This window comes from Palaemon carinicauda, chromosome 3 (assembly GCF_036898095.1).
Source record: "Palaemon carinicauda isolate YSFRI2023 chromosome 3, ASM3689809v2, whole genome shotgun sequence".
Lineage (NCBI taxonomy): Eukaryota > Metazoa > Arthropoda > Malacostraca > Decapoda > Palaemonidae > Palaemon > Palaemon carinicauda.
This window is the reverse complement of record NC_090727.1, coordinates 155,657,118-155,681,132: the sequence shown is the minus strand read 5'-3', so window position 1 is coordinate 155,681,132 and position 24,015 is coordinate 155,657,118. Positions and strand designations below refer to the sequence as shown.

Below are 24,015 nucleotides of genomic sequence, written 5' to 3'. Positions count from 1 at the left end.
TTTGAAACTTACACGGCATAACTTGTAGCCAGTCAATACAGATTTGTCACCAACTACACTCAAACTGTTGAGTGCAGAGTGACTTTTTGTATCTGTAGAGTATTTGGAATCAAATCCTGACATAATTTCTAATGGATTCAAGGCATCTAGAACTGGTGAGGTACTCATAGTTTTCACCAAAAGAGACTGTAATTAATCCATTGATGATAAGTTTCCAACTAGGCATATGAACACATACTGTATATACTCCTTACAGGAGCCACATCCACAATGAAAACTACAAGGACTCTTACGAATGAATGAGATCTTGGCCACTGCTGCAGCAGTACAATATTAAACCCTACAGTAATTGTTAACAGGCAGAACACATTTACAGGATCTTAGCATACTAGGACAAGTCCTTTTCCCATCACATATGAAAGATAGAATAAGCGACACTCAAAATAAATGGAGAATCATTAGAAAAATAGTGACCTATTCAGCTACAATTATTCTCAAGCGAAATACAAACCAGATCATTTGTCTTTGGATTAAATTTATCATGATATGAAACTGCTTTGACTTCATCAAATTATTCTTTCTCAGTTAAAAATCTTTTGCTGTGACTAAAATGCAATAATGAAAACAGAAACTTTCTACGATATATCAACTGAAATTTGTTTTTAAACAATAAGGTTTCACAAAAATGTAAATATGTCCTGCTTATTAACAATATTATCGAAACACAGATGGTCCTCAGCTTTTAAAACACTTGGAAATGCGAACACAAATCCAACTGAAGTCATTAATCTGAGATATCGTATAAAAAGTTCATAATGTAATTCTGTAATATAACATTATACAATTTGATAGAGTGCGCAAAACGACATTTGCAACATGAAACGGGATTATTTGTTGACTTTTGCAGCTTAAATTCGACTTACAAACAGCTTCTTGGCACCTTTTAAGTTTATAAGATGAGGACTTATAAAATAGTATAATACTGTATGAAGAACATGATGCCAAATAATTTCTAATAAAAAGAGCAAAATATAAGGTAAATCACATTGAACTTTAGATGCTCTTTGTTAAATAAAGTAAAAAAAAAAAAAATTGCGGGTTTTAGGTCCCCCCTGAGGCTATCTATATCATTCTCCTCTGGCGACCATAAGCCAGCAGGGACTATCACTAGCCCCCTCTAACCTCTCCCCCAGGCGCCACCCTGGGGAGTACCCCCCCTTTACGACCTTACACAGTAATACTTTTTACCTGCTTTCACAAAATCTAATGTTACATGTACTGCAATATTTTTTTCATAAGTACAAACTACACTACTTTAGTTCTCTTAAGACCATTAAACGCTATGTTAAATGAAAGAGGTAAGTCCAGTACATTAATCTTAAAAAGCACAAATTGGCCCACTGGTTCAACTGGGCCACTCAGATGTGTTGCCTGAGTAAATCTACCGTAACTTCGTTGGAGTCTTCAGTGACAAGAGGGAGACAGTCTGTAAGTGGGACTCGACATCCTGAACGAAGGACTTCTGTAAAGGAAAATAAGGTTCTTTAGAAATGTTATTAGCTGTTAGCAAGTTCAGTACAGTCAACAACACACACTCAAATAGCTAACAACTTTATCATAATAAAAACTATACTTTCATTAAATGAAACAATGATTTGAAGAAAAAAAAACCACTGATGATCCTGACTAATTAAAATGTTTCATATAACCCGTTTAACTGCCACTTGGAGCATGCATTATTATAAACTTATGGGTGAAATATATTATTTCATATTTTTATAATACTGTACATTTTTTCATCAAAAAACAAATTTCTTCAGGTTAGCTTATTTTACGGAAGCATAAACCTCTCATCACTGTAACATAATCATAGTATCATAGTAGTACAAACTTAAACTACAATCTATAACCTACTGTATTAGTCTCATAGGGTATTAATCATATAATAAATAAATCTAATAAATAAAATGTAAGTAGTTATTAGTTAAGTATATTTGGTAACACACACACACACACACACACACACACACACACACACACACACTCTCTCTCTCTCTCTCTCTCTCTCTCTCTCTCTCTCTCTCTCTCTCTCTCTCTCTCTCAAAATTTAGTTTGACTCGGAAATGAGAAATCCGCTGAAAAAGAAATCAAGAAAACAAAATAAGATGAAAATGGTACTAAAGCTGATTAGATGAAATTTCAATCTTTTCAAATTTTGTGATACAAGAAATCTAAGAATTTTTAATCAGACAACAATTACGGTATTATAATAATTACATTCACAGTTATTATTGGATTTCATTTCAATAATCAATTTGGGCTAATTACACAGAAAATTTGGCTTTAAGAGGAATCCGACGCAAAATTTAATTTGCGAAAGTGTATTTGCGGCAACGTCATTGCGACACTTTTTCAACTTTAGCATAATTGCGTTAAGTGTCGATGAAATGGCCGTTAAGTCATCAATGCAATACACAATGGCAAAACTGGTGACGGATGTACCCAGGACTGAGTATGACTACTTATTTTGAGGACTTAAGGTTGAAATCATCTTGCTTGAATTGTGTATCAAGTATTGCGCAGAGGAAAATTCATAATATCTACAGTGAACCCTCGTTTATCGCGGTAGATAGGTTCCAGACCCGGCCGCGATAGGTGAAAATCCGCGAAGTAGTGACACCATATTTACCTATTTATTTAACATGTATATTCAGACTTTTAAAACCTTCCCTTGTACGTAGTACTGTTAACAAACTACCCTTTAATGTACAGAACACTTAATGCATGTACTAACGTACCCTAAACTAAAACAGGCACAAATATTAAAGACGATTTTATATCATGCGTTTCCTAAACACGCCAAAAAGCACGATAAAAAATGGCAACCAATGTTTTGTTTACGTTTATCTCTGATTATAATGAAGAAACAAACGCATTTACACATCTGTGTATAGGTTAGTTTTTGCATGATTATATTGATTATTCAGTACAGTATGTTGATTTGGTTATTACTAATGTTTTACTTAATTTTTCTTAGGACTTCCAAATGAAATTTTTTTCTTTATGACGTCGCCTGAAACGACGGCGTCATAAAGTATGCTCAGTAAACAAACTAAGGAATTTAACCGCATGATGAAAGTGATAAATAATGATATTACAGTAAAAGCTTTTATAAAATATGTTATTACAAATATTATTTACCGTATCTATATAAAATTATACATACGTAGCAAAGCAGGAAAACAATCTACGAGAGAGAGAGAGAGAGAGAGAGAGAGAGAGAGAGAGAGAGAGAGAGAGAGAGAGAGAGAGAGAGAGAGAGATTGTTTTACATACGTAAATGTAAATTTTAAACAAAAAAAAAATAGCCCCATTTCATATAAAATTGATTACAAATATTTTACTTTATCATATTACAGTAGTCTGTATAATACTGTAAAGTTCAGTACAGTATGTTGTTGTTAAAGTCGTGGCGAGGAAATTCTCACGAAACAAAAACAAGCCATTCAACTACAACAGCTGATTCATTCTCTCTCTCTCTCTCTCTCTCTCTCTCTCTCTCTCTCTCTCTCTCTCTCTCTCTCTCTCTCTCTCTCTCTCTCTCTCTCTCGTGTTATACAATACTTACATTTAGATGAAGAAACTAAAATTAGTTTTCTTAGTGTCAATTAAATACGAAACGAAATAATTAGGCCGAGTCTACTGTACATCCATTTCAATCATAGCTAAAAATACGGCATCCGATTTCATCAGCAAACCACTATTTTTTGGGAAATATCATTCTATTCTAGAAAATTGCCACTCTTTAAATAGTTAATTGCACATTAAGAAAGCGTGTACTTTTGTTTTTAAATTTCGGGTGTGTTTTAAAAATCGAGTATTGTTGACTTCATTTTTTTTTTACTTTTGGCTGTGATTAGATCAGCTGTCATCTAGCTGCCGCTCTTGAGTGTGTACGAATACACTAACAAAGTATCATTTATACCATTCCTTAGCTTATTCAAACCGTCTACAGTATACAGTTGATATTACATAAGCACCAATGTGTTATAACCTATCAAATTTTTTTGTTTATTACATTTAAACCCCCCTCTATCTCTCTCTCTCTCTCTCTCTCTCTCTCTCTCTCTCTCTACCTCTCTCTCTCTCTCTCTCTCTCTCTACCTATCTACCTCTCTCTCTCTCTCTCTCTACCTCTCTCTCTCTCTCTCTCTACCTCTCTCTCTCTCTCTCTCTCTACCTCTCTCTCTCTACCTCTCTCTCTACCTCTCTCTCAGGGCTACTTTTCACTACCTCCCATTCCTTACCTCTCTCTATCTCTCTAACAAATGATATCTTTGTTGCTCCTCAAAGTTTCATTTACATTGAAAATCAATCATGATTAAATTTTACTTACTTTCTCCAATCTCGCACCATCGGTCACATCGCGGTATTTTCGATATTTCCGGAAAATCCGCGATATATGTATATACATGGGTTATGAAAAAAATCCGCGAAGTGGTGAATCCGCGATGGTCGAACCGCGAAGTAGCGAGGGTTCACTGTATTGTATATCAGTATCAATTAGGGAAGATAAACTACAAATCTCAAAAGTAATTTGTATTTTTCCTAGCTATACAGTGATACCTCGGTACTCGACCATAATCCGTTCGAGATCCGTGTTCGACCTCCGATTTGTTCGAGTACCGAATTTTTTTTCCCCATAAGAAATAATGGTATATATTCTATTCCGTTCCCAAGCACTCGAACAGGCCCAAAATATTAATAAAACGTGTACCTAAACAACAATAATTATCTAAATGTGTATGAAATTGGTCAGAAAATCCTATAAAACAATTTTAAACCATTTACTGTACTAAAATAAAACAATTTTAAACCATTTTCTGTACTGTAGTGAACATACCTTTGAGCAGCGGTTCGATGGCATACAGGGATGGATGTGGAGAGGATGGAAGGGGGAGGTTACTGCTTGGAAGGAGAGTCCCCTTCCATGATGTGGCGGGGTAGTTCTCCTTCAGGAGTTGTTTCTCTCTCCAATGAAAGGGTGGGCAGATCTATTTCAGGGGTTTCTTCTCTTCTTTGTCTCTTCTTTGGAGGAGAAACAGGCTTTGATGTAGCAGCTTTCTTTTCTTTTGTGAAAAACTGGTCTATTGTTAATTGTTTCTTCCTCCTCTGCAGTATTCTTCGAAAATGATACATGACACTATCATTAAACATATGCACTGCCCGGTTTGCTACTGCAATTTCTGGGTGGTATTTTTCAGCAAAAGCCTGCACATCTGCCCACTTGGAACAAATTTCATTGATGAGAGAACTTGGAACATCCTCCCTTACCTCATCCTCTTCTGAAGATTCCTGCTCCACAATCAGATCCTGCTGCTGTTGTTGTTGCAGGTGCAACAATTCCTCCACAGTCAACTCGGTAGAATGGCTTTCTACAAGCTCATCAATATCATCCTTGTCGACCTCAAGCCCCAAACTCCTGCCCATGACAACAATTTCCTCAACGACATCAGTGTCATCAGAAATTACAGGGGTAGCAGTGCTTGGACCCGCCTCTGGTTGGAAACCTTCAAACTCCCTCTCTGTGACACATGATGGCCACAGCTTACGCCAGGCAGAGTTCAATGTCCTATAGGTCACACCTCGCCAAGCTTGGTCAATCATGTTAACAGAGTTGAGGATGCTGAAGTGTTCCTTCCAGAATTCCTTTAGGGTCAACTTCGTGTCACTGGTCACTTCAAAACACTTTCTGAAAAGGGCCTTGGTATAGAGTTTTTTGAAGTTTGAAATGACCTGTTGGTCCATGGGCTGGAGTATGGGAGTAGTATTGGGGGGCAAGAATTTGATTTTGATAAAGCTGTATTCTTCTTTCAAGTCATCCTCGAGACCTGGAGGATGTGCAGGAGCATTGTCCATAACCAGAAGACATTTCATTGGCAAGCTCTTTTCAATGAGGTAAGCCTTAACCTGGGGGGCAAACACTTCGTTTATCCACTCAGTAAAGAATTGTCTTGTGACCCAAGATTTAGTGTTCGAGCGCCACATAACTGGTAGTGCACTTTTACAAATATTATTTCGTTTGAACACCCGGGGGTTGTCCGAGTGGTACACTAACAAGGGTTTGATCTTGCAATCGCCACTTGCATTTGCACACAGCAACAATGTTAGCCTATCTTTCATTGGCTTGTGACCTGGCATCTTCGTCTCGTCCTTGGTAATGTACGTATTGGCTGGCATTTTCTTCCAAAATAACCCAGTCTCATCACAATTAAAGACTTGTTGTGCGATCAAATTTTGTTCATTTATGTACCGATCGAATTCCCCCACGTATTTATCGGCTGCAATTTGATCCGAACTAGCTGCCTCCCCATGCCTAGTAACACGATGAATACCTGTTCTATTACGAAACTTTTCAAACCAACCCCTGCTCGCTTTAAATGTAAATGAATCACTTTCACTGGTACTCGGACTTTTCTTCACTAATTCTTCATAGATATGCAACGCTTTTTCACAAATGAACGCTTCACTAACACTTTCCCCGGCCAACTGTTTTTCTTTAATAAATATTAAAAGCAACTTTTCCATCTCCTCAATCACTTGTGGCCTTTGCTTAGTTACCGCCGTAACTCCCGTTGCAACATTCGCCTTCTTAATCATTTCTTTATGCTTTAAAAACGTAGAAATGGTCGACTTCGCCATTCCGTATTCTACCGCTAAATCGGACACTCGTACACCATTCTCATATTTCGCTATAATTTCCTTCTTCAACTCGATCGTTGTTCGCACTGTTTTCCTCTTCTCCTTCCCCTTAACACTCATTACTTTCTTGGGACTCATTATGAAAGCTAAAAAAGCAATTAAAAGCACTGAAAATCACTAAATCACAACGAATGCTGATCGCGCGTTGTCTGAGTGACGCTCTCGAGAGAACTGATGCTTCCCGAACAAGCGAGAGTGGCCGAGATGGCGCGATCATCACAAAGCCCATGCGGTCGTCACGTGTTCGGCTGGTCGAGTACCGAATTTTTGGTCGAGCACCGCAGCAAAAATTTCTCGAAAATTTTGGTCGAACTCCGAATTGTTCGAGTATAGAGTCGTTCGACTACCGAGGTATTACAAATATGAGTCAATTTAATAGGGAGTCTTCCTTAGGTGGGAGGAATTCCCAATGGCAGGAAAAGGCCGTCTGTTTGACCCTCGGCCCAGAAAGGTCATGCCTGGCTCTGATACGAGGTAGGGGCATACCTAAATACTCAAGTTATGTTATCCCTGCTCAGCAAAGAAAGTAATATGCTTTGAAACAGACAATCACATGTATTATAAAATCGTAGCTATATTCTATAAGGTTTGATTCAAAGAAATGTCCTTACCTGCTTGAGTGTCTACCAGTGCTAATACTCCCAAGCCCATGAGAGTTAGGATGGGGCAAAAGGTTACTTACATTTGGCATTAAGTACTAATAAGTTACAGATGAGTTGACACTAGGATAATTGTGCTGCAGAAGCACAGTTTCTACATTGACTATTGGACAGCCACTACAGGGCCTATAGTACAGGTGTCCTGGGTCTTGTAGGCGCCGGGTGGTTCTTGTGGAAAGCAATGTTTGTGACACGACCACGGATGTCATGAACCCTGGAAGAGGCCCTGGAAGACGCTTCTCCCAAAGGGTTTAAAAACCTCACGATAGTCTCTAGCAGTCAAAGAGAAATGGTACTTTCTGTTACTCTTTTCTCCTTTCATCCAATCTTGACAAATAAATTAGAGACACCGGAAACACAAAGTATAGACTTTATCAAACAGAGACTCACTGCCCAAACAGGGCATAGTAATAAATCCACTACATCATCAGTCTCCTCCTCGAGTGATGAAAGATAGAGTCAAATCACTTGTCACAAAAAGGTGGATTTTAGGTTTTACAGGAAGCTATGGTTGTGGCTAGTCCATGAATATTGTGAGCCGTTGGAGTTGCCACAGTAATCATGTCTCTAAAGGATTTGAAAGCTCTATTAATAGCCTCTCTATCAGTATCTACGGAGTGGTTATTGCCAAATGCTAAGGATGTGGCAACAACACGAAAGTTATGGGCTTTGGTAGGGGCCCCATTCGATGCTTCTCCTTAAGATATAAGCCCTCATAACCACTTCTCAAAACCAGAAAGGGATTTTGATCTCAGACCCTCCCTTCTTGTTTGAATTGTGCTAACAAACATGATAGTAAAGGTCAGGCAGTAGGAAACAGTCCTCTTAAGATATAAGCAAACTGCCCTAATGGGACAAAGTAAGAAACAATCCGGATCATCAGTTATACCTCCTTTAATGCTGATATTGTAAAAGTCAAATCTGATATTATTAACCCTTTTACCCCCAAAGGACGTACTGGTACGTTTCACAAAAGCCATCCCTTTACCCCCATGGACGTACCGGTACGTCCTTGCAAAAAAAGCTATAAAAATTTATTTTTTCATATTTTTGATAATTTTTTGAGAAAATTCGGGCATTTTCCAAGAGAATGGGACCAACCTGACCTCTCTATGACAAAAATTAAAGCTGTTAGAGCAATTTTAAAAAAATATACTGCAAAATGTGCTGGGAAAAAAATAACCCCCTGGGGGTTAAGGGTTGGAAATTTCCAAATAGCCTGGGGGTAAAAGGGTTAATAGTAGCATTTTGGATCTTAGCTGTAAATTTTGTAATGAAAGTAAATGACAGAACTTTCCACCCACTGGAGCGTGAAAAAAGATAAGATAGGTTATGTAGTTTGCTCGCTCTTTGATGAAACTAGAGCTAAATGGAAGACTGCCGGTAAGAAGCCACCGATTACACAACACCTCCCGGTCATCTGAGCACAGGGAGGATTTCCAAAGGTGACAATATGGCAGAAAAGACTTGCACTTTTGTAAAATATAATGCTTCACCTGGACACAAATACTGACAAATCTGCTATAATCATAAATGATGAAGGATCTGGATCCAAGTGTAGATCCTGACGGGATTGGTTCCTATTAAGAAATTCACTTGAAGCTCTTTCCCTTCTCTGGAATCTCTTCCTGTTCCCTGAAGACTGACTTGCAAGCAGAGGATATTGAAGAAATGTCGTGTTACATTCTGTTAACGTAAATTCGTAATATGACTGTGAAGAAAGAAACAGTTTAACATATTTCTTAACCTAAGAATGATGAAAATTAGATCCTTGCAATTTAACATTATTTCTGAAATAACTGGATTTTTCCCAGACCCTCCACTCGAAAATTAATTATATTCGCGATATGAATAAAGAGAAAGATCTAATCCCTGTTGTTTAACTGATACCTAGTCATGATAAGTCAGGAGATACTGTTTTGCACTCACTTAAATAATATCAATATAATGTTCTAAGCTGTTAAAAAGCGAAGATTCGTTGTTATATTCTGACGGTTTTAACGATGAATATCTGGAGAATCTAAAATCATGAAAATTTTCCCTATATTACGTTCCTGGATGCATTGCAAAAAAACATAACTTAATGTTAGATCGACGTTTGACACAAGAACGTGTGAAGTTAGTGGTACGTTCAGCTACTATTCCAACGTTCAGGTGGTTCGCGTATATTGAGACGCATGGTACGTTCCAGTGGATTTTTTAGCAGATGCTTCTCCGATACCCTGTGGAAGAACGCATGGGGGGACTATTTGTGGAACTGTGAATATAGCGATACTCTATTACAATTACTAGGCCTATAATACATAATTTGTTGATTTTTCCTACAAGATACGTATTTCTTTCTTAGGAGAGGATAAAACTGTGGAACCCCTTGGGGTAACAGAAACGGTTGTGAATATATCTTTCACTAACTCCTTCTCAAAAGAAAAGTACCTGTATGAAAATATCTGTAACATAGGCTTAAAAATTGATGCAGTGTACTATTTGGTATATATTATTGTGTAGCATGTGGACAGGCAAATCTTCCTAGTCAGGGAAGTCTCCCTGATCTCCTTTATCTGAAATAAATAGCTGACCACAGGAACTTAGCACACACGGTATTTGCATGTGACGAAACAGACTCGTATACATTTAAAAAGAGCTAGCAGAAGAGAGCAACGCTTCCTTTCTATTCAAGGTTGAAAAGCTGTATAAAATAAAATAAAAGAAATATCATATTTGATAAATATGTTATTTTTATAATAAAATAAATTTTTGAATATACTTACCCGGTGATTATATAAGCTGCAACTCTGTTGCTCGACAGAAAACTCTACGTTAAAAATCCGCCAGCGATCGCTATGCAGGTAGGGGGTGTACTTCAACAGCGCCATCTGTCGTGCAGGTACTCAGTACTCAATGTAAACAAAGAACTCAATTTTCTCCTCGGTCCACTGCGTCTCTATTGGGGAGGAAGGGAGGGTCCTTTAATATATAATCACCGGGTAAGTATATTCAAAAATTTATTTTATTATAAAAATAACATTTTTCAATATTTAACTTAGCCGGTGATTATATAAGCTGATTCACACCCAGGGGGGTGGGTAGAGACCAGCAATAAATGTTTACATTATTATGAGCTAAGGATTTTTTATTTCATTTTAGCAGTTATCAAAATAACAAACTTAAAATAAATAAGTACCTGGTAAGGAAGTCGACTTGAACAATTACTCTGCCTTTTTAAGTACGTCTTCCTTACGGAGCCTCGCGATCCTCTTAGGATGCTGAGCGACCCCTAGGAGCTGAAGTATCAAGGGTTGCAACCCATACAACAGGACCTCATCAAAACCTCTAATCTAGGCGCTTCTCAAGAAATGACTTTGACCACCCGCCAAATCAAGTAGGATGCGAAAGGCTTCTTAGCCTTCCGGACAACCCAAAAACAATAATAAAACATTTCAAGAGAAAGATTAAAAAGGTTATGGAATTAGGGAATTGTAGTGGTTGAGCCCTCACCCACTACTGCACTCGTTGCTACGAATGGTCCCAGAGTGTAGCAGTTCTCGTAAAGAGACTGGACATTCTTAAGATAAAAAGACGCGAACACTGACTTGCTTTTCCAATAGGTTGCGTCGATTATACTTTGCAGAGATCTATTTTGTTTAAAGGCCACGGAAGTTGCGACAGCTCTAACTTCGTGTGTCCTTACCTTCAGCAAAGCTTGGTCTTCCTCATTCAGATGGGAATGAGCTTCTCGTATTAACAGTCTGATAAAATAGGATAAAGCATTCTTTGACATAGGCAAAGATGGTTTCTTAACTGAACACCATAAAGCTTCAGACGGGCCTCGTAAAGGTTTAGTTCGTTTTAAATAGAACTTAAGAGCTCTTACAGGTCATAAGACTCTTTCTAGTTCATTTCCAACCATACGATAAGTTTGGAACATCGAACGATATTGGCCAAGGCCGAGAAGGCAGCTCGTTTTTGGCTAGAAAACCAATTTGTAGAACATGTAGCCGTTTCGGATGAGAATCCGATGTTCTTGCTGAAGGCATGAATCTCACCGACTCTTTTAGCTGTGGCTAAGCATACCAGGAAAAGAGTCTTTAAGGTGAGATCTTTCAGGGAGGCTGATTGTAGCGGTTCGAACCTGTCTGACATAAGGAATCTTAGTACCACGTCTAAATTCCAACCAGGTGTAACCAAACGACGCTCCTTCGTGGTCTCAAAAGACTTAAGGAGGTCCTGTAGATCTTTATTGTTGGAAAGATCTAAGCCTCTGTGACGGAAGACTGATGCCAACATGCTTCTGTAACCCTTGATAGTGGGAGCTGAAAGAGATCGTTCTTTCCTCAGATATAAGAGGAAGTCAGCTATTTGAGTTACAGAGGTACTGGTCGAGGATACGGATACTGACTTGCACCAGTTTCGGAAGATTTCCCACTTCGATTGGTAGACTCTAAGGGTGGATGTTCTCCTTGCTCTAGCAATCGCTCTGGCTGCCTCCTTCGAAAAGCCTCTAGCTCTCGAGAGTCTTTCGATAGTCTGAAGGCAGTCAGACGAAGAGCGTGGAGGCCTTGGTGTACCTTCTTTACGTGTGGCTGACGTAGAAGGTCCACCCTTAGGGGAAGTGTTCTGGGAACGTCTACTAGCCATCGAAGTACCTCGGTGAACCATTCTCTCGCGGGCCAGAGGGAAGCAACTAGCGTCAACCTTGTCCCTTCGTGAGAGGCGAACTTCTGCAGTACCTTGTTGACAATCTTGAACGGAGGGAATGCATATAGATCTAGATGTGACCAATCTAGGAGAAAGGCATCTATATGAACTGCTGCTGGGTCCGGGATTGGTGAGCAAAATATTGGGAGCCTCTTGGTCATCGAGGTTGCGAAGAGATCTATGATTGGCTGGCCCCAGGTGGCCCAAAGTCTCTTGCATACATCCTTGTGGAGGGTCCATTCTGTTGGAATTATTTGTCCCTTCCGACTGAGACAATCTGCCATGACATTCAAGTTGCCTTGGATGAACCTCGTTACTAGTGATATGTCTAGACCTTTTGACCAGGTGAGGAGGTCCCTTGCGATCTCGTACAACGTCAGAGAGTAGGTCCCTCCTTGCTTGGAGATGTACGCCAAAGCAGTGGTGTTGTCCGAGTCCACCTCCACCACTTTGCCTCGAAGGAGAGACCTGAAGCTTTTCCAGGCCAGACGTACTGCCAGTAGCTCCTTGCAGTTGAAATGCATTGTCCTTTGACTTGAGTTCCATATTCCCGAGCATTCCCGACCGTCTAATGTCGCACCCCAGCCTACGTCCGATGCGTCCGAGAAGAGAACGTGGTTGGGAGTCTGAACAGTCAGGGGAAGACCCTCTCTTAGGTTGATATAGTCCTTTCACCAAGTCAGACAAGACTTTATCTTTTCGGAAACCGGGATCGAGACCGCTTCTAGCGTCTTGTCCTTTTTACAGTGAAAAGCTAGATGGTATAGAAGAGGACGGAGGTGTAGTCTTCCTAGTGACACAAATTGATCCACGGATGACAGCGTCCCTACCAGACTCATCCACAACCTGACTGAGCAGCGTTCCTTCTTCAGCATCTTCTGGATTGATAGCAGGGCTGGGGGCTGATCGTCTTGTTCAGCAACGTCCTCATCAGAGGGTTCCTCATCCGAAACTGATGAGGAAACGGCAACGGAGTGGGCAACGTCTGACTCGCTGAATCCGGTCGCACTGGTGGATGCGTGACGGAGCCGGACGCAATATCATGGAACTGCTGCACAGTCTGTGAACTGTCAACAACCATAGGTGCGCGAGGAAGCACAGCGTCAACCCGAAACTGTCTAGACCGTCTGGGTTGTGCAGTCAACACCCTACCGGGTTGCTGAGGTTGACGCACTGCGTCACAACAAGTCACCTCTGCTGGTTGTTGAACGTCCTGAACGTCAACAACCACCTCCGAGCGTCGCTTAACGTCAACGTGCGGCTGGCAACCCACACTGGGTCGCATCGGTGGAGGAACCACCTCAACTGGCAGACGCGAGTAGGTTACCTCAGCGTCAACAGGGCGCACAACCGACCGGTTGGAAGGTTGTTGGCCAGAAGGTTCTTCTCCGCATTTAAGTCCTCTATCAAGGACGCAAGCTTGGACTGCATGTCTTGCAGCAAAGCCCATTTAGGGTCTACGGGAGCAGGTGTGGCAACAGACGGGGTTAGCGACTGAGGCGCAACCGTTTACCATCCCTGAAAGCCTTGTTATGCGTGACATAATAGTACAGCAAAACTTCAAAGGCTCGACAACAGCCGAGAAGTTGACCTATAAACAACTTGGAGCGTCTCCTGGCTAGGCGCCAGGGAGAGTCTACCAGAATTGAGAAGTCTATCTGGGCAGAGGCATGAACTCCCAAGCCGAGAACTTCTCTCGTGTCATATCAGACTCTCGCTCTATAAACCAGTTTAAAAGAAGGGAAAGCAAAGGCTGTATCCCCCAAACTCCTCCTGGTGAAAAACCAGTCGCCTAGCCAACGTAACCCTCTCTAGGAGAGCGAGAGAGCACTAGCTTAAAAACAACGGCTTCGAAGTAGCTAGGCCTAGTGTAAGCTCTGACGTTTAGGCGAACGAGGAGCAGCAGTTACAAGATCCGGACGAAGATCCTTAAAAAAATCATCATGATTTAATTAAAGTCCATAGGAGGCTAAGCAGCTTAAGGCTCCTCTCCATCTGACAGAGTCCTCAAGGGAATATCAGTAGGAGGGAGAACAGCAACTTCCTCATCTACAGGAACCTTGTCCGATAAAAGCTGAGTCTCTCACTGGTGCATTAGTAGCGGACCAGAACGCAACGTCATGTAACTGCTTGACAGTCTGTGAACTGTCAACAACTGAACTGTCAACCACAACAGGTGCGTGAGGACGTACAGCGTCCACTCGAGACTGCTTTGACTGCCTAGACTGAGCAGTCAAAACAACTCTAGAATGCGGAGGTTGACGCACAGCGTCAAAACAAGTCAACTCCGATTGTTAGTGAACGTCTAGAACGTCAACAGGAGCATCAGCCAGTGGCCTAACGTCCAAATGCAGCTGAAAAACCACACGAGACCGCATCGAGTGTGGTTCTAAACAACCTGACTGACGTGACTAAGCTACGCCAACGTCAACAGTAAGCACAAAGGAACGTTAGGTTGGCTGAAAGCCAGGATATCGATGAGATAAACGGCTAGACTCAACTGACTAATCGGCAGAATAGTCTTCCATAAGGGAGGCAAGCATATACTGCATGTTTTGCCATACAACCCCTTAAGGATCAACGGAAATGGTTGTGGTAATAGACGAGGGTAACGTCTGTGACCGCAACACTTTGCCTACAAAAAAAGACTTTCGGAGTCTGTGTTACGCTTTTGTTAGGCGGCGAGCAGTTATCCGATGACTGCATAGGGTCAGAGCTGTCCTAATGGCTGTAACCAGGACGCTGGACCTGTCCTGAAAGGACTGACTTTCGCTTAAGGGCTTTGAAACCTTGTGACAGGTTTCTTATGCAAAAAGCCTACGGATGGCGAGGAGAAACAACGTCTCTCTCGTCTTATGGTAGGGGAGATCTTGGTAAGAAACACCCGATACCATAGAGGGAAAACGTCTGTTCGTTGGTCAAGGCCTCTCGAACCCATAAGTCTTTTGACATTACTTCTCCCCTGGGCTTGGGAGCTTGCAAAAGGTCCCGGACTAGGTGAACGACAGGCACGAACAGACGAACCCTCGGACGCAACACTGTAACACTTTGCGCCTCGGACGCAACACTGTAACACTTTGCGCATATCACTTTATCACTTCGATTTTCTGTTTTGCACTTATTTCTACCTGAAACACGCAATTCTACCCTTCATTAAAAGGTAGTAATTGCGAAATTAGTCGTATAATGCAAGCTCATAATACCAGCAAAAAACAGAAAAACATATTTTAAGATAAAAAGAAAAATCAGTGGCTGGGAAAGAGACTAAACACTAGTTCATATAACTACGTTTTCAATCTCTCACCGCACATAGCCTGGGGACGAGAATAAAAACCTAAAAACGTTTTATCCTTCCTCCCCGTACAGAGACTAGGGACGAGAGTAACACGAGAACAACGTTACCCGCTTGAACGGAACGTTTTCTCTCCTCTCTCTCCCTCCGTCTCTATCTCTCTCTCTCTTTCTCTCTTGATTTTGCACCTAAGAGAAGAGCCCAATTATATATCGTCAAAAAAACATGTTATTTGACTAAAGGAAAAAACTGAAAGGTTTTTCAAATAAAAAGTTCCTTTAAATTAGAATTTAAAACATTAAAGCTAAGAAAGAATGAACAAAACGTCAGAATCGATTTACTCTTACTGCAAAGTGAAACCGTGATACACTCTCTCTCTATCGTAACGATAGAGCGCATGTTGAACGTCCTGAACGTCAACAACTGCGTAGCATAAAAAACTAAACGTTAGTTCATCTTTGAAAACAGTACGAAGACTATCAAAGAAATTCTTTCATAAAATATTACATTTAAAAAGTTTTAAATTCTTTAAAAGCTAATTACGATATAAAGGGCTCAACGTTGATTAACTTCGGTTCCAAGTTAGGACCGCCTACTATCAGGAAAGGTCGCATATAAACAAAACATTAAAATTTATTTTTATATGTTTATAATAAATGGAAAGTTAATCGAAGAGGCCTAATAAAGGCGGAGAGATATAAAATATATAGATCTATAACGTGATAAGATAATTACTAAAAGCCTAAACACACTTCCGTCTAAGGGAAGGGTCGGCCATTTAAAAGTGAAAGAAAGTCCATACTCTCTTTGTCACCATAATTAAATCTATCCAAAACGAGTTCAAGTTTTGAGATGAAGATAAAACACCTGCATAGCGAAAGCTCAAAACTAGAATAGTGTACTTCACCAAATACAGTAGTTGTGAAAACAAATCCAGTTAGCAACAGCGAATTAGTAGGTCTTGCCGGTAGCCCGACAGAGAGAAAATTGAGTTCTTTGTTTACATTGAGTACTGAGTACCTGCACGACAGATGGCGCTGTTGAAGTACACCCCCTACCTGCATAGCGATCGCTGGCGGATTTTTAACGTAGAGTTTTCTGTCGAGCAACAGAGTTGCAGCTTATATAATCACCGGCTAAGTTAAATATTGAAAAATTATATATACATAAAGGCTGGAAGACAAATCCTTCCAGATTTTTTCTTCTATGTTTACATATCTTCCCAGTTGAGAGGCAGCCATTTTATGCACCTCGCAAGTGGAATTTACATTACACCTTTTTCTCTACCTACATAATTGATTGTGATCAAGCTCTATATGGGTGACCTTCCAGAGAATCCCAAATTATCATAAATACTGATTTAGCACTCGTTAGAAAGTCCCGATCTTGGAACAAAGCAAACAAATATCCAATTGCTACAGTGCAACCATACATTGTAGCCATAGCCACCAGTTTTCTTCTATACGGTTTCATATAGAATTCAAGTATTTCCTTGATAGTTGGAACTGCTGATCGGCTAGAAAAATATTAAGTCATCGTTTCCTCCTGAAAATACAGACCTCAACCCCCAATCACAGACACAAAGCCACCATAACAGGCCCCCACCCCCAACCAAACATAAATTATCACTGGTTTATATTGTTTACAATGCGTTCGTGATAACATGATATTACACAGACAACCTTTAACCAAGCCGGTGTGTCAATCCCTAGAGTGGATTGTTCAGGTAAGGATAAAAAATCAACAGTTGAATAAGAAAGTGAATACATTTTTGAACACTAATACATTTGCCTCCAGTGCAAGTACTGTAGATCGGTGTCAAATACATACCTGAACCCTAAGACTGGAAGATTAAGGCAAATGCAGTAGTTTTCTTAAGGCAATGCAGAGACCAAGAATAGACACTGGTGATCTGTGGTAATAATTAAGGGCAGATCAAGGCATAGGTGGCACAAAGGGGAGAAGATAATGGAAGAGGAATTGGAAATGAAAGAAACACATACAAAAGGAAATAAGAGCAATCAAAGATTTCAGTCTTCCACCAATGAAAGTTGCCAATATTTTACTTGAGTCTACGGACATTCCCTCGCACTTTTCAAATGCTGACTGTACAGTAGATAGTTCAATAATGATCCAGAATTGTGATCTTGATCCGTGTCACCTCCAAATTTTCATGGTTACTTATGATACAAAATACAGTTAACTCCCCATTAACATGAGTTCTATTAACCCAATTTCGAAGTTACAGGAGTCCAAATTTATTGAGATATATTCTGTTAGCACGAAATGTCCGATGTTACGCAAGTTGAATTTCCAGCTTAAGAGCAAGAGCGAGAGAGAGGTTAATAATAATTTATTTAAGTTTACAAACAAATAAATTTTAGTTTTTGATGTAGTAACAAAAAAAGTAATCTAATTTTACAAATAAATCTACATCCATACTTCTAAATGTAGATGTTTACAATTTAGCATGTTTACAGTACATCACGATTCTTTACTTGTGAATCTGGTTTGTTCTAAGATAGTATAAAATGGAAAAATTTTGTAACATTGAATAACAAATTAAGTTATAAAAATTATATTGCGATAGTATAAAATAAACTTAATTGTTACATTTACCAATATTTATATTCAATATCTTTGTTTACATCGCCTATGTAGAAGGATGTGGATCAAGAGCGTCAACAGCTGATACGTCTGTTGTTGTTGATGAGAGAGGGAGAGAGAGAGAGAGAGAGAGAGAGAGAGAGAGAGAGAGAGAGAGAGAGAGAGAGAGAAACAGTGGTAAGGAGAGTGATGTACATGGGTAATAACTTATTTTACTATAAAATAAATACAAGTAGAGTAAGAATGTGTGTTTTTATTGTTTCTGTGACCTTCAAATACATCAATGTGTTTGTTTCAAGTTTCATAGTAACAAAATCCCAAAATAGACAGACTGCCAATGTCCAGGAACGTAACATCCCCTATTACCATTATTTCTTTTCGAGAAATTATGTTCCTTTAACACGACATCTCCATGAACATAACACTCGTGTTAACGGGGAGTTAACTGTATCTATCCATTGTTAAAATTTGGTGAAAATCCAATGTGCCAATTTCTTTTGACATAATTTTTAAAATTGTGAAAAAATTCAATTTCGTATCTAGGATCTTGATCTGGTACTGCATCATCTCCAATAATTAATGGAGTTGTCAATGGTCTAAGATCTATCTGCGGTGAAAAATCTGTCAAAATCCATAGAGTAGTTTTGATGTAGTCTTCTCCACTGACACACAGTCAAATAAATAAACTGACTTGATTTTATAACCTCCTCAAATAACAAGGGTTTGTATTCGCATAGGAACAAACTGATAACAATACAGTATCATAATTCCAGTTATATCAGTGCCTTACCGTCACATGCTCTGTATCCAGATGGCAAAAAGACTTGGGTACATGCTAACATCGCCTATGCCTCATTCTTCGTTTCCTTCTGCTCTTAGAGTATTTGCATCTTGTCAATTTTTCATATAGAAAACCACAGCCATCAGATCACAAGTGCAAGGGAGGGGTTAAGGGGCAGCTCAACCCCAGGTCTATGAGGTCCAAAATTCAGGTCTCAAGTTGGAGCCGGACGGAATTCTATTTCTATCCTTCCTACATTCAATTTCAACTGATCAACCTGGAATAAAATATCAGATTAGGGGCATTTCAATCTCTTGCCAACTCAAAGGGTAATACAAAAGTCTTACTAATTAATCAACATCTACGAAATCTATTAACTGTTCTATTTGATGTTCTACAAAATATCTGCTGCTGTCCTGCACAGTTCAAGATAAATGAAGGTAAAGTAATCTTTCTCCAAAATTCAAATTATATTACAAAAAACTATTTGATGACAACCCTCACTAAGTTCTACTTGAGACTAACACATCTGTATTATATAAATCACTTAAATATCTGATTGATTTTTACATGTGGGTTGTCTCAAGTTTTTTTTATCTATAAATACTAAAACCCTACAATTGGATACAACTTGTGCCAGGCAATGGTTGCTGATGATTCAGTAGGTAAACCTATAGGCTACCGAAATCTCCAATCCTTGGCTCACAAGGATGGTGAAGTTGCAGACACTACAAGAAACTATCGAGCTTGAGCAATTCTCGAACCCCAGTCCAACAGATAGTCAAGCAGGGGTGTTTCCAGTAAACTACTTCAACCTAAAATGCTACCTTTAGAATCCTCATAAGAAAACAATTAAAATTGAAATGGTATGTCAAGAGGGAAGGCAAAAGAGATAAGTAACTGCTATTATTCTGAGATTGTCATACAGATCATAATCTAACACAAGCGTGAGAGCCTTCAATTAAAAGTTCATCTTTGCGAATATGGCCCTGATTACTTTCTTGAATATTCACTATTATTATTACTATTATTATTATCACTTGCTAAACTACAAAACTAGTTAGAAACTCAGGGTGTTATAAGGCCAAGGGGTCCACGGTGAAAATAGCCCGGTAAGGAAACAAAGACACAGATAGAATAGTGTCCCTGAGTGTACCCTAAGACAGAGAACTCTCACCCCAGACAGAGGAACACCATGCTACAGAGGCTATGGCAATACCCAAGAGAAGGAAACATCATTTTGATTTTGGAATGTCCTTCTCCCAGAACAGCTGCTTACCATAGCAAAAGAGTCTCTTCTACCCTTACCATGAAGAAAGTAGACAATGAACAATTACAGTGCAGAAGTTAACCCCTTGAGTGAAGAATTTTTCAGCTATCATAGTGTTGTCAGGTGTATGAGGAAAGAGGAAAATGTGTAAAGAATAGGCCAGACTATTAGGTGTATGTGTAGGCAAAGAAAAAATGAGCCATAACTAGAAAGGGATCCAGGGAAAGTACCCTATAACTCTCTGGCGGTAGTATCTCACCAAACCGTGTTTTAGCATTGTCAGAATTTTCTCATTCTTGAATTGGTGAAATCACTTGAGCAAACTTTTCCAAAGAAAATATCTTTCCTAATTACGTTATGTCATCAAGTGTATTAAACTAAACTAAGATCAAAGATTAAGACTTTTGAGATATTTCACTCATTCACCTAATAAAGTAAAATTATTACATAATCTTAGAGTAAAAGAACTTCGGGAGTTCTGCAGCGAATGTTTTTATGTTGAACAGACTGATATAGGTCTCTCATAGTTTATGTATGACAGATCTATTTTAGCACTGATGCTGACCATAAGGTATTTTATATTGATCGTTAATTATTTCTCATGTAGTTTATTCATTTCCTTTCCTCAACTGGCGATTTATTCCTGTAGGAGCCATTGGGCTTGTAGCATCCTGCTTTTCCAACTAGGGTTTTAGCTTAACTAATCAGAATAACAATAATAATCATATTTCAAACAACCTCTGAAGACAAATTAACCAACATGATAAAGGCAGTAGAAATATTCTCAATATTTCCAGATTCCAAAGATGAAACTTAACAGCCTTTAAGTAAAAACTCCTCCCTTGTGATAAAATGTATATGTATCCATTAACATTGCCTTCCACATTTTATGCCAACTTTTAGCTTTGTTTCCTTTGCCAGGGTGGTAATAAAATAACCTGCATTTATTCAACTGTTTGTCTGTCTGTTAGCAGGTATACGGCAAAACTTCTTTCGGGATTCTCACCAACTTTAACAACGGATAATTATTAAGCTCCAGGAGAACCCATTAGCTTATGGAGGTGATCCAGATCAAGATAGCGACTCTAGTCATTATTGTTAATAATATACGTTAAAATCATTCACGGTCAACATAAGAACAAGGGAGAGCTCGGTCCGTAGACTCGAGTCAAATTGACTCTCTTCATTGATGGAGGTCTGAAATGTCTGACTGCTCTTTCTACTACTTGTTTCGAATGCATCTAGAATGTTTGACATCTAAAACCTTACAGCAAAGTTCAAAACAAAACTAACCAGTTGAGGAACAAAATACCAGGCTTAAAATATAGGTCTCTCAACCTACAAACTAAATTGGCTTCAAGAAGCGTGTTTGTTAGTTGAATTTTGTTACATTTTGACCTAGGGTAGGCTTAACCTGAACCCTATGACCATAATTTCCAGCTACAGAAGTCAACAAATATTCAGGTTTTATATGAAATAAATATCATGTTATTACAAATGCCAATTTGCTTACTGTATTAAATGATATAGTATTGATTGATTTCAGTATTTCTTTACCCTATCTTTTTTATTTTCAGTTGGATTTGTGTTTGTATCTCCAAATGTATGTAAGTTGAGAACCTTCTGTGCAGCACTTCCAAAGATCACTAGACCGCTCTATGGTGTCCCACACACCTTACAATGCATAATCAGTGTACGATGAAACAATGGTTTTACGGCATCACATTCTAAAATATTTCATCAATTAAAACCTTTTAATCAAAGTAAAATAATTCTAGTTAGTCCAATGACTTACCTTTACATGCTCCAAATGCATGCCAAACAGACTTGAGTCATTGCCGATGGACGACATGATGTTCTTTATCTCGATCTCGTTCAATTTGTGTTGAAAGATGATCCGCCTGAAATGAAACAAAGTATTGGGAGAAAAATTCAATTGTTTGACTTCTCAAAAAGGAATATCAGAATAATGCTTCTCAACAAGGTATTAAAAATCCTTTTACTTTTCAATGAACGTCAAAAGACCTTGAGCAAAATTTCCCAAAATACATCTAGTTATTACTTTCAGAATACAATCATTGCCTGATTAACACATTTGCTGTCCAATGTCAATTCAATAAATATCATTTATACTATAAAGGTTTAACTAAATATGACAAATTTGGAAGTAATTTGTATTTTTCCTAGCAATACAAACATGGAGCTCTTTACTATCAAGTATTATTTAGGTGAAGAAGAAACCAGCCGGTAAGCTTTTTTGGCAGGGTGTAACTACCCACCGCTAGTTAGCGAGGAAGGGAGCGGGGTAGGTTAACCCTCCCGCTCACACCAGCACTAGCGACTAACCCTCACTTTTGTAATTGAGGCAGGACTTTCAGGGGGTTGGTGCTGGCACATCAGTACAGTATGTGTAAAGAGATCCAGGTTTGTATAGCTAGAAAAAAATATACATTTATTCCAAATTTGTCACTTGTTCCTGTGCAATATACAAACCTTCCACTCTTTACTGTGGAGACTCACCTAAAGTGAGTGGAAGTCTCAAAACAACTAGCAGTCAACTGTCCGCGATGGCCTGTGTTTAGTGATATCTTGAGGGATCGTGCACCATGTTATCCTTGTAGGATAACGGCCTGGGCAATCATTGCTGGAGAATAATCTGTTGGAACATATATCGTAGCTATTTGAGCCATGCCCTCTACTAATGAATATTTCTTCCCGTCTCCCCCTGACAGGAGAACGGAGACTTAACACATATATACATGCATATGTGGTTGTCCTAAGAGCGTAACAATCACCCACAGAAGAACGAGGCCAGCTGTGCCAAGTTCCCCAAATGCTGCACACAAAGAGAGGGCAAGATGAAGTAGGAAGTGGTCAGTTACTGCCGCATTCATCCTAGACTTACTTCAAAGGTAACCTACGCCCTTGAATCTCTGATACTTGTCCCACAAGGGAACTGAGGTGTTTAGATTACGTTATGAGCAGCCACCACAGGACCTATTGAGAATGTGTCTAGGCTCCTGTAGGTTATGTCTTGTAGGTAGCGGGATGTGAACGCTGTTTGACGTTTCCACCTGCCTGCTTGAAGTACCTTCTGAACAGAAGAATTCTTTCTGAATGCCAGAGAAATATTTACTCCCCGACAGCATAGGCATGAGGACATCTACCTGACGTCAAGGCGTCTGTGGCCCATGCCCTTTTCTAATACTCGTCTAATCCAAGAGGCAATCGAGTTCTTCGCAATTCTCCTCTTGGTCTTCCGTGCTAACGAACAGCTTGTTGATTTGGGGTCAAGTTCTTATTATCCTTACGAGATACAGTATAACCTCATCATCTTTACGGGACATAGTAACACTTGATCATTATCATCTGTTACCGATCAGACTCCAAATCCGAAAGGGCTCAAATCTAGGATTCACTAAAGACGGATTTTGAGACTTTGCAACAAACTCAGGGACGAAACCAAATGTGACCTGCCACCCATCCCCTTGAATGGGTGATGTCATATGTAGACCATGTAGCTCACTGACTCTACCTGCAGAGGTAAAAAGAAAACCGTCATGAAGGCTGTCATTATCCAATGCTTGACGTAGAGGTTCATAAGGGGCTCCTTTCTGTAAACGTAAGACCCTGACAATATTCAAGGAGGTGGTCTAATTTTCGACTGAGGACCTGAACGCTCGAAGTTCCATATGAGGAGTGAAAAATGTTATTTTCATTAGTAAAATAAATTTTTGAATATACTTACCCGATAATCATGTAGCTGTCAACTCCGTTGCCCGACAGAATTCTACGGGAGGGATACGCCAGCTATCACTATACTAGAAGGGGGTGTACTCACAAGCGCCACCTGTGGCCAGGTACTACAGTACTTGTTGTTGACGCCACCTCACTTTTTCCTCGGTCCACTGGTTCTCTATGGGGAGGAAGGGTGGGTCAATTAAATCAT

The 24,015-nt window shown here is 39.5% G+C and overlaps 1 long non-coding RNA gene across 1 annotated transcript in view; it reads right to left on the bottom strand.

Annotated features, from left to right (window-relative positions):
* Nucleotides 1–751: 751 nt before the first annotated feature.
* Nucleotides 752–24,015, bottom strand: part of LOC137638701 (uncharacterized) — a 62,966-nt gene continuing 39,702 nt past the window's right edge. Inside the window, exons 2-4 of the long non-coding RNA XR_011044168.1 lie at nt 21,862–21,967; nt 18,806–19,073; nt 752–1,522 (exon numbers count right to left, since the gene is read on the bottom strand). This is a non-coding gene — a long non-coding RNA (uncharacterized lncRNA). The remainder of the gene's footprint in view (nt 1,523–18,805; nt 19,074–21,861; nt 21,968–24,015) is intronic.